This window comes from Dromiciops gliroides, chromosome 4 (assembly GCF_019393635.1).
Source record: "Dromiciops gliroides isolate mDroGli1 chromosome 4, mDroGli1.pri, whole genome shotgun sequence".
NCBI lineage: Eukaryota > Metazoa > Chordata > Mammalia > Microbiotheria > Microbiotheriidae > Dromiciops > Dromiciops gliroides.
The window spans coordinates 237,144,720-237,156,122 of NC_057864.1; the positions used below are offsets into that span (position 1 = coordinate 237,144,720).

Sequence of the window (11,403 nt, forward strand, 5' to 3'; positions counted from 1 at the left end):
GAGCACTAAAAATCACCCTAGCCAACATTTATGTAGTATCTGATGTATAATATGAGGCAAGGACTAACGCTATGCACTCTATACACAGTTTCTTACAGCACAAGACTAAACTTTGAATATTAATGCTCTCTTACTTGGTACTGGAGAAGAAGAAAAAAAAAATGGTCATCTGGACATAGAGATGAGTAGGTCCTTGTACTGCGACTGACATTTCTGAAGGCATGGCTGCTAATGCAGTAGTAGCTTGGCTCTACTTCCAGTGACCAGCGAAAATTGCATGCTCAGTGTTATGGAGGAGACCAGAATAAAGTTAGACTGAATAGGCTCTTACCAGAGAGCCAAATTGAAAATATGACTGATTTAAAAAAGAAAGAAAGAAAGATAAGATAAGGTTGATTTTTTTTCCTTCTGCTTACTTTTCCTTTGGGGAAGCTTCCAATTCAGGAAGTACAATCTTTCCTGTTAATCTTTGAAGTCATTAAAGTGGACTTCCTAGGCAAGTTTGGGAAGGCACACTGAATATGATCTGATAAAACCACTTTACTGGTGTCTTGACTGTAGTGTCACCTAGTGGTCAGCTGTACTCCCTGCAGGTTAATTAAGGAAAAAAGTAAAAATCAAAAACAAACCGTGATTTTCCAGCAAGCTTGCAGAAAGGGGGGGAGGATGTCTTGTGGGGGAGCTGCCAGGTGGTACAGTGGATAGAGTACTGGTCCTGAAGTTGGGAAGACCTGAGTTCAAATCTCACTTTAGACACTTCTTACTAGCTATGTGACTCTGGGCAAGTCACTTAAACCGGATTGCCTCAAAAGCATCCAGGGCCATCTCTAGTCGTCCTGATTTCTACTTGTCACTGGACCCAGATGGCTATAGAGGAGAGAGTGAGGTTGGTGACTTTGCATAGCCCTCCCTCCCTTAAATCCAATTCACTGCAAGTCATGACATCACCTTGATGTCATAGTCCTCTTCAAGAAAGAAGGACAAACAGCAACATGCAGAAAGCAAGATATAAACCGTTGTGGGCTATACTGACAGTTCTCTAGGTCAAATGCCACCTGAGATAGCTATAAAGAATATCTGCACCCTGAACCACTATCACATGTAGAGTTTCTCTTCTGGGATAGTTTGGATTTTTTTCTTTTACTTTTCTCTTGTTATGGTTTTCCTTTCTGAGGTCTGGTTCTGTGATATAGAAGTTGCAAATGAGGATGTTTTCCCTGGCAATTTTCAGGGGATTCTGAATTTTGAAAAGAATTTTATTCTATTTTTTTGTTTTGCTATTTTCCTGGGACTCCCTTTCTTTTCAGATTTCAATTTTAGAATGTTTCCTGGTTCCTTCACTGGAATTATTTTTTTCAACTATGTTATTTCTTGATTTTTTTTCCCTCTATGAGAATTTCCTCTTTAATGATCAACCCACTGTATTTCATAGGATTATAAATGTATTTTGGTCTTGATTAGGATCTTACTGCATTAAGCAATTTGCTTAAGTTCCTGATGCTTATTTGTATGGGATACTGACTAACTATATCACTATCTTATTCATATGATAATTATTTGTAGGTTGTACTCTGAATCTGCAGTAGTTCTGGGCATATAGCATTACAACAGTTCTATTTCATTGATTATATCTGCATACTGGTTTTATTGCTTTGTATTGCATGTTCCCTTGTATTGCATGTTGTAACGATTGGAATGGCGCCACCTGCTGGAGACTTACTGAAGGAAAGCTCCATCATGAGGAGAGGGCCTCTGAGGGCAGGACCATGCATCTTTTCTTTGGTGTCAGGAAGTGACGTTTGCTTGTGGGAGGAAGAAGGAGGAGCCTGGTGCCCTGACTCTCTTTTGTGTAGACTCTGGCAGAGAGCAGAGCTAGGAATGCTCTCTCCCTTTAATAGATAGATGAATCCAGACCTTTCTCTTTCTCTTCACCAAATTCTTATTCTCCTTAATAAATGCTTAAAAGTCTAACTCTTGGGGATGGCTAGGTGGCACAGTGGATAAAGCACCGGCCCTGGATTCAGGAGTACCTGAGTTCAAATCCGGCCTCAGGCATTTGACACTTACTAGCTGTGTGACCCTGGGCAAGTCACTTAACACCCATTGCCCTGCCAAAAAAAAAAAAAAGTCTAACTCTTGCTAAAGCTTATAATTTATTGGCGACCACTCATTAAATATTTTAGACAAACTAGCTAGAATTTTAGCCCCTTACAATGTATAGCTGTTTAGGAAAGAGGAAAAGCATTAAGTGCATATTATAAAATGCTTATCAAATGAGATAATAACTGAAAAATTCTTATCATAGTGCCTGGCACATAGCATAATATAAATGATAACTATTATTATTAGCTATTACTGTCAAATGAGGGGGGAATATCTACCTCCCAGGGTTATTGTGAGGATCAAATGAGAAAATATTTGTGAAGAGCTCAGCACGGTGCCTGGAACATAGTAGGTGCTATGTAAATGCTTATTCCCTTATTCCCTAAGCCAGGGTAGGAAGAAGATACAGTTCTCAAGCAACCTAGACTCAAAGCAGGAAACAGGGCTGACACAGGACCAGGTCTATACCCAGTCAATGCAGTGCTCAGCCATCCCATTACAAAAATACAGCAAGATGCCAGACCAGGTGCATATTCTGAGCATATAGGTTTATTATTGATATTGCTTCATTGTCTATGGGTCCTTTTAACATAATGTAGTTTCTGTAGCTTCCTTCTTTATCTCTTTGAATTGAATCTAACTTGGCTTTAATTTTTTCTGAGCTTGTGATTGCTACCTCTGATTTTTTTTTTTGCATCAGTTGAAGCCCTTTATTTTAACTCTGTGTTTTCTCATTTTTAAATATTTCTTGTAAGCAACATATTGTCAGATTCCAATTTTAATCCATTCTGCTATCCATTTCCATTTTATGGGTGAGTTTATCCTGTTCAAATTCAAAGCCAATGTGTTCGGGGGCAGCTAGGTGGCACAGTGGGTAAAGTACCAGCTCTGGATTCAGGAGGACCTGAGTTCAAATCCGGCCTCAGACACTTGACACTTACTAGCTGTGTGACCCTGGGCAAGTCACCTAACCTTCACTGTCCCCCCCAAAAAAACAAAAAAACAAAGCCAATGTGTTCTTTACTCTTTTCCCTCTGAACTAACTTACTTGACAATCTCATCATCTCCTAGGAGTTTAATTATCATCTCCGTGATTCCCAACTGTATATATACAGTCAATCTCTCATACCTTCATATCTCTCATATATGTATATATGCATATAAGTATATATGTATATATACACACATACACACACATGCATATATATGTGTGTACCCCTTTCCCTCCATAACACAGCCACTACCATTATTCAGGCAGGCTCTCATCACCCCTTTCCTGTACTATTGCAAAAGTCTGCTGGTTGGTCTGTTTCAATCCTTGAAGTACAGGTCTGACCTTCCTCTACCAATTCTACCAATTCCAGTGGCAATCTGTTACATCCAGGAGCAAATATTTGATATATAAAGCCTTTCATGCCTTGTCCCCTTACTACTCTTCCAAACTTCTTTCACTTTTTTCCTCTCTACAAACTATACAATTCAGTTACACTGGTCTATTTGTTTTTCCTCATACACAATCCTCCACATACCATCTCCATGCCTTTGCACTGGCTGTCTCCCATACCTAGAATGCTCTAGGTTATATGACTTCCTTCAAGACTTAGCTCAAATGCCAGAAGCTCCTCCAGAAGTTCTCTCCTGAAAACCCCTATCACGACCTGCAATATTGCTGTTGGTTAGCAATAGTGACGCAAAAACTCCCCCCAAACCCAGAAGGGGCATTGTAACATTTAAAAAATAAATAGAAGAAAATCCAGAAGGAAGCACAGGCAAGAGGGATAACTTTGAAAGTCATAGGTAGAATTTATTATCCAGTTTTTTAAAAACAACACCAAGTAGTTGAAATAAAGATTCACAGTTTCATATGAAATCCTTTTGTGTGTACGTGTTTGTTCTTTTGTGTATGGAAATGCCCTCTTCTGGTATTTAAATCCAGAATTTTTTTAATATTAAAAAATGCTAAAAAATTACAACTGAAACTCTTCAAAAGAGAAACAACCAAAACCTCTTAGATTGACTGAAAGTAAATTTTGAAAAGGGAAGAATTTAAAAGTGAAATTCAGGCTTTTAAAGAATTACATAAGAGAATCGATTAGAATAAAAGGTAGGCATTTTTCACAAATTAGTATGTACTCTGAAAAAGAGATGGAACTAAAAATGTAGAAGATACAAAATGAAATATTAGAGTAAGGTCAAATGATGGAAAAATTAAATTGGTCCTTGGTTCTTAATAAACTAAGACAATTGACTTTGAAGGTAAAGTTCAATAAGACAATCTGAAAAGCATTGGCCTCCAAGAAAAATATAAGTAAACAAAAAGTTTGACTCATATTTTAGGAAATCATACAAGAAAACTGCCTGGAAGTATCGAAAGTAGAGAGGAAAATACAAAGTGATAAAGTACACTGGACATTCACTGAAAAGAACCCCAAGTTTAACTTACCCAAAAATCTAGTCAAAATCCAGAGCTTCAAAGTAAAAACACCACCACCTCAGAAACTTGCAAGCATTAAGGAGACCTTATTTATCAAGGGATATTAGTTCAAATCACCAGGAATAAAAACAATGAGAAATTAAAGAAATGGCTAGAATATACTAATATAATATAACTGTGCAAAGCTGAGCACAAGACAGATTTTTCAACAAAATTAACCAGACATCAGAGAGGTCAATAGAGTACTCCTACCAATGTTCTCTTCCTTTTTATCCCTCCCAGATGGACACTTACCACCATTCCCCAATCCTTACCTTTTGGAAGGGAAATCAGGGGTCTTGCTCCATTCCCCACCTTCCCAATGGTTGTGGGATAGAATTCTCAACCTCACCCCACTACCAAGTGCAGATATAGTCACTAGTACCACTTGGATGATTGGGAAATCATCAGCTACAATCATTCCAGTAAAATGGAGGACCACTGAGCCATATGGTCTGCCCTTCCACCCTGCCCTACAGACTCCCCAAGGTGTTGCCATGTAGCTCCCCAAGTTGTTTTTTGTTTGTTTGCTTTTGAGGCATCCTAAAGACCACTGGGTCTTTAAACCTGCCCTGCAGCTGAAATCTCGTTTATGAGTACCCTTTCCAATAAGAATGCAAGCTCCTTGAAAGCAGGGCTCATCTCACTTTTCTATTAGCATCTCCAATGCTGAGCACTGCTTAACAAATGTTTTTTCATTCATTGATTACAGGCATTTTTCTTGAGAAAATTAGAGTTGAAAAAGGCTTTTGAAATGCATACAAAGATAAAAAGATAAAGTCCTAATAATCTAAAAAAAGATAAGTAGTTCTCAAACTTTTTTGATCTCAGGACTCCTTTATACTCTTAAAAGTTAGAGGACCCCAAGAGCTTTTGCTTATGTGGGTTATAGCTATTAATATTTACTATGCTAGAAATGAAAACTGATAAATTTTTAAAATATTTATTAAAAATAGTAAATGTTAACATGGACTTTAAAAAATATATTTTCAAAAAAAAAAACCCAAAACAAAACCACAACACATGATGATAAAAGTGACATTGTTTTACATATTAAAAAATTTCTTTAATGTCTGGCTTAATAGAAGATAGATGGAGTCTCATATCTGTTTCTGAATTCAAAGTGTTTTGATGTTATGATCGAAGTACATGAAGGAAATATATTCTCGCATAGATATGTAGTTGAAAAAGGGAAGGGGGCAGTTAGGTGGTGCAGTGGATAAAGCACAGGCCCTGGATTCAGGAGGACCTGAGTTCAAATCCTGCCTCAGACACTTGACATTTAGCTGTGGGCAAGCTACTTAACCTTCATTGCCCTGCAAAAGAAAAAAGAAAAAAAAGGGAAGGATATTTTAATGGGCAAATATTATATTATTATTATTATAAAAATACTTTTGACCTTGAGGACCTCCTGAAAGGGTCTTGGGAAAAAGTTAGAGGACCACTTTGAGAATTGCATGAGCTAGGGGCAGCTAGGTGGTGTAGTGGATAGAGCACTGGCCCTGGATTCAGGAGGACCCGGGTTCAAATCCGGCCTCAGACACTTAACACTTAGTAGATGTGTGACCCTGGGCAAGTCACTTAACCCCAATTGCCTCACTAAAAAAAAAAAAAAAAAAAAAAAAAAAGAGCTAGGCAATGATTCAAGGAGGAAACAACTGTATGGATGTTCCACTTTATCTAGATATCATTCAATGAACAAAAAAGATAAAAGAAGCCTAGAGGCTCAGAAAGAAGTACCCTAGAGGGGGAAGCTAGATGGTGCAGTGGTTAAAGTACCGGCCCTGGATTCAGGAGGACCTGAGTTCAAATCCAGCCTCAGACACTTGATACTTACTGTGTGACCCTGAGCAAGTCACTTAACCTCCATTGCCTGCAAAAAAAAAAAAAGAAGTTCCCTAGAAAAATAAGCAAGAAAGATGACAGGACTTGGTATTTCTTGTGTGTGTGGTGGAAGTATGTGGTTGGGGGTTGGGGGGGTGGAGAACAGTACCATCCCATAGTCTGTCCTGGTTGGAGCACACACAATGGAGCTGCCTTGTCCACTTCTGGGGAAACCTCTTCACTTCTGAGGGACTTGTTTTGGATAATGAAGCAAACCCTGAGTAGCTCTTTATTTCCCCACTCTGTGACAGCTAAGGCATGGGGGAAGGAAGGCAGGGGAGATGGCTACATTAAGGAGGACCAGCCACCCAAGTCCGATGGAGTGACACCTACTCTCTAGATGTCTCTATTCCAGTCTGTTGATGTGAAGATTCTTCAAAGCTTTCACTAAAGGAGGTGGGAAGCTACATTTTCCCCACCCTGGCATGGCATTAGTGAGCTCATGGAACCTAAAAGGTTGTTGGCTTAGACTATCCTCAGATTGGATTGTCTTTTTGGATCCAAAGCCTGCCAGGTTACCTCTTCTGTTTTGTTTCTTTCCTGAGTATAGATGCCTTTGTTACCATGATTTAAGGTGGCAATCCTGAGATGAACACTTCCAGCTTTGGAGGCAAATTTGTGAGTGGCAGAGGTTGGCCGCTCCTGGAATCTCAGCATTATGCTAGCTGCACTTTGAGAGAAGCCCCCAGAAACTTGACTGGCAGGAGGATGAGCCCAACCCCTGGCCCAGCTTGCCAAAAGGCATGGAACTACATGGACTTGTTGGAATAGGGCAGAGCTGAGGTGAGGGTAAAATGCCAATTTAATGAATACACAAAATATTTTTATATTTAGGTATCAGTCTCCTGGGAGACAGCATTAGTTGTTATTGCTTGTTTAAGTCTTCCGTTTCCTCTGTATGGAGGAAATAACCATTTTTCATTTATATTGTATAAAGAGTACCTTTCTACATGCCAATTTTGGGAGAAACCCTAGATGTGGGCCAAAGCTAAGCTTTCTCTTTGGGCCTATGGGATGGAGGTATAAAGAGCTGTGAAGGTATAAAAAACAGTACAAGAAAAGGAAACTGACCCCTCACTTAGAAGACAATTTCCCCCAGGACTGAATCCAATCTCTAGGAAGTCTTGTATGGAGAGAGGTGGCAAAAGTGTCAAAACAGAAGTTATTACTTATTATTGCTATACAAAAATTAGTTGAAAAGAGGAACAAGTTGAGGGGACAGGGACTCTTAAAGCACATTCCTTCCAAGGTAATGGGTTACCCTTCCCTGAAGGGCTTCAAATAAGAGTTGAATGACTACTTGTAAGGTATATGGTTGAAAGGATTCATTTTAAGATTTAAGTTAAACTGGATGGCATCAAGAAAACTTTCTGGCTCTGAAATTCTGTAATTTGTGAAATAACATAGGGGTGTTCCCTTTCCAGATTTGGTTTATGGGACAGAGGCTTCCTGGGCGCTCCAGTATTCCTCAGAGGTCAAGTAGAGACTTCAGTCTCAGTGTGGAAGAACAGAAGCAAAAGAGAGTCACTGAAGATCGTGCAAACTTCATTCTAACTGCTTCACCAGTACTTTAGAAGAAAAGACTGAAGACTCTTTAGACTTAGGGATCCTGGTTTTTTTTCCTTTTAGTATTGAGCTTATTAATTTTTCTCCCCTTCCACAATACCCTTTGGGGACCCGTAAGGGTTATTGGAAAGTCAATGAACATTTATTGGGACATTTGACTGCTTATTTTCCAAGAACTCTAGGTTTGCTAAGGCAGCTAAGAATCTATCATTTGCTAATTGAATGACTTCTCCCGATGTTGGGTTTCCTTTTTTGTTCTTAACCTCCCCCCCAAACCAAAACAACAACAAAAACAAAAACAAAAAACCCTACTCCAAATCTCCCATTCTCATTGCCATGCCTCTCCTTACCATTTAGTTCAAGGGCCTCAAGTGAATTCAGTAGTGTAATGTATAACACACACTTGTGAGATCATCTACTTCAGCTTCCTCTTTTTATAGATGAGACCAAGTAGTTTAAGTGGATTGACTGTGGTCACATAATGACATAAGTAGGACTATAATTTAGATGTCCTAATTTCAGGTTCAGTAAGTCTAGATGGAGCATTCACATTAGAGGATACACAAATGTTATGTAGTTATGTAGCAAAGAAAACCTTCCTTTTATTGGCTGTTCCCATAATGATGTGAACCAATTTTTGTTCTATCACAGAAATTTGTGAGAAAGTTACCTGTTCTGAGTTGTACTACCATGATCTTTAGCCAGCAAGAAATTAGTCCAACAAAACATTATCTAGTGTTGTGTTGCCCAATTAAGCCAAAAACCACATATGACTACTACTGGTACAGGGAATTCTTAACTTTTTGAAAAACCCCAACCTAGTCATTCTCTAAGTCTAACTCCAGGGGCTCCACCTTATTCTCAAAGCTTTCCACAACAACCACAATTCACAGTGATTACTCTTTGTACTGAAAAGAATTATTGATATAGTAGCATGATCACTAGACTTGGGATCAACTGTAATGGCTTCTATCCTTAATTTTGTTTCCACTTGTATAATTCTATGTCTTGGGGCAGCTAGGTGGCGCAGTGGATAGAGCACTGGCCCTGGAGTCAGGAGTACCTGAATTCAAATCTGGCCTCAGACACTTAACACTTATTAGCTGTGTGATCCTGGGCAAGTCACTTAACCCCAACTGCCTCACTAAAAAAATAAATAAATAAATAAATTCTATGTCTTATAGAAATGGATCTGAATACTTCTCAGTTCCTTTGAGTGTCCAACTCCTGTAGCCCTTACTGACTTCCAATTAATGGAATTTACTATTCATCTTCTGAAGTCCATGTCCCATTTCCCAACTAAACTATAAGCCTATTATAAATCATACATTTGTATCTCCTTGTATCTCTGGAACAATGTCATAATGTAAGGATGGGGGCAGGGTGGGAATTGTACTTAGTTTCTCTGCCACCTTTCCCACCCAACTAAAGCAAAAACAGAGCCTGGTCTAGAGATTCTGCTAGTTTGGTCTGTTATTTAGTTGCAGGTGTGGTTTTCGATGTCTAGCTACACATAGGTTTGAGGATGCTGGGCCTTTAGTATGTTATAAACTACAACCCAGAGGTCATTCCATCTTATTTCTAGTACTTCAAATTGTACTGAAGTATTGGGAAGAGCACTGAGCTTCAGGCTCCATGAATAATATATAACATGTATATTTATATAAAAGCACTCCACATACATTCTATCATTTGGGACTTTTACAGCAACCCTATGAGGAAAGTACTACAGATACCATTATTACCCCCATTTTTACAGATGAGGAGACTGAAGCTCAAAAAAGTTAAGTGACATCCCCATGGTTGTAGTATATGTAATGCTTCTTGTCCAGGGATATGAGAAATGTGACAAAATTTAATTCTGACAGCAATACAAATACATCTTTATTGAATCTTGCCACTTTGTTATGCTCATCTAAAGGACAAAAGCTGCTTACTCTATGAATGTCTGTCTATATGCACACACATACATACAAACAGAAACATTCTATCACTATCAATTAGGAATCATTCTATTTGTTTCTGCCTGAACTTACACATATCCCTTCATCTCCAACTGCAAGGAAATCCTCAAAACTCCTATCTTGGGTCAGGTCTAAGAAAGAAGTATTAATTAATCAGACTAATGGGTATGTTTCCAGTTCTCTACATTGCTTCCTTTGTATATTTAGGAAAACTGTCAATAATTTATTATATTGAAGAACTTCTGGGTCTCTATACCTAAACGAGCAAACTCAACCAGTATTCATAGTACTGATTTATTATGAAGGGGAGAGAAATTCTGTTGCTTGTATTCTACTCTCTTTACGTGGTCTACAGTCATGTAAAGTACAGAATGGCTTACCTTACTGTTGTTTCATTTTGTCCTTTTAATTCTATACAGAGGCTGTTCATAAGGCATACAGCCTGATCACTTAACACTGTTGTACTGAATTGGATATCAGTCCCAGGGGAAGATATTCCTTCTAATTTCTGTCTTGCATCTATCACCCTTTCTCTCAAACAAAACTTCCTTTTTATTTTAGAAGAAAAAATTAAAAGATGGGGGAGAGTCAGAAAGAGATGGAATGTGTGGATGGAGGGTGGGTTGGGATTGGAAGTTGGGGTACATACAAGATAATACAAGGAAGAAAGGATAAGGGGAGAAATGGTCAGAGGAATAATTTACCTTTAGCAAATTATAAGTAAAATAAAAATCTAAGTAATTTTTGTCTTGTTTTTAAGAATTTTCTCTTAAAAGTAAGGGAAGGGGGGCAGATAGGTGGCACAGTGGATAAAGCACTGGCCCTGGATTCAGGAGGATCTGAGTTCAAATCTGGCCTCAGACACTTGACACTTACTAGCTGTGTGACCCTGGGCAAGTCAATTAAGCCTCATTGCCCTTGGAAAAAACAAAACAAAACAAACAAACAAAAAGTAAGGGAAGGGAGAAGATGACCAAAGAAAAGCACACCTATTTTTTCATATAAGGTTCACCCTCCTGGCTTCTGGTAGGACTTGAAGTGTCATCTCCATCTGAAAATCAGATGAATGGTTTGGGTTAGTCAACCTGGTTGCCCTGCTACGCAGAATCCAGGACATAGTAACTTGTTTGAAGTGACCCACATTCATTCACCAAAGAGTCCGTGAGGAGGAATGACAACTAGTTAGAGGTCAAGATTTGGAAATGATATAAATGAAGAGGGGAGCCTATAAGTCAAAGTTCTTCATTGCAAGAAACTTAAGAGCCCTAGGTTCGCTCAAAATTTCTGATAGCTGAGAAAGCTATATAAATTGGGAGGTGGTGATGGCAAAGAATTAAGATTACAGCTTGGAACAGTATGCTATGCTGACTATACCTATTTTCAAGACTAAAGTCTCAGCCTCTTCCTATAGGG

General features: G+C 38.7%; 1 protein-coding gene across 1 annotated transcript in view; it reads right to left on the minus strand.

The window, feature by feature from the left end:
- Positions 1-11,403, minus strand: part of LOC122752962 (zinc finger protein 286A-like) — a 105,499-nt gene that overhangs the window by 59,009 nt on the left and 35,087 nt on the right. The gene's annotated exons all lie outside the window — the stretch shown is intronic.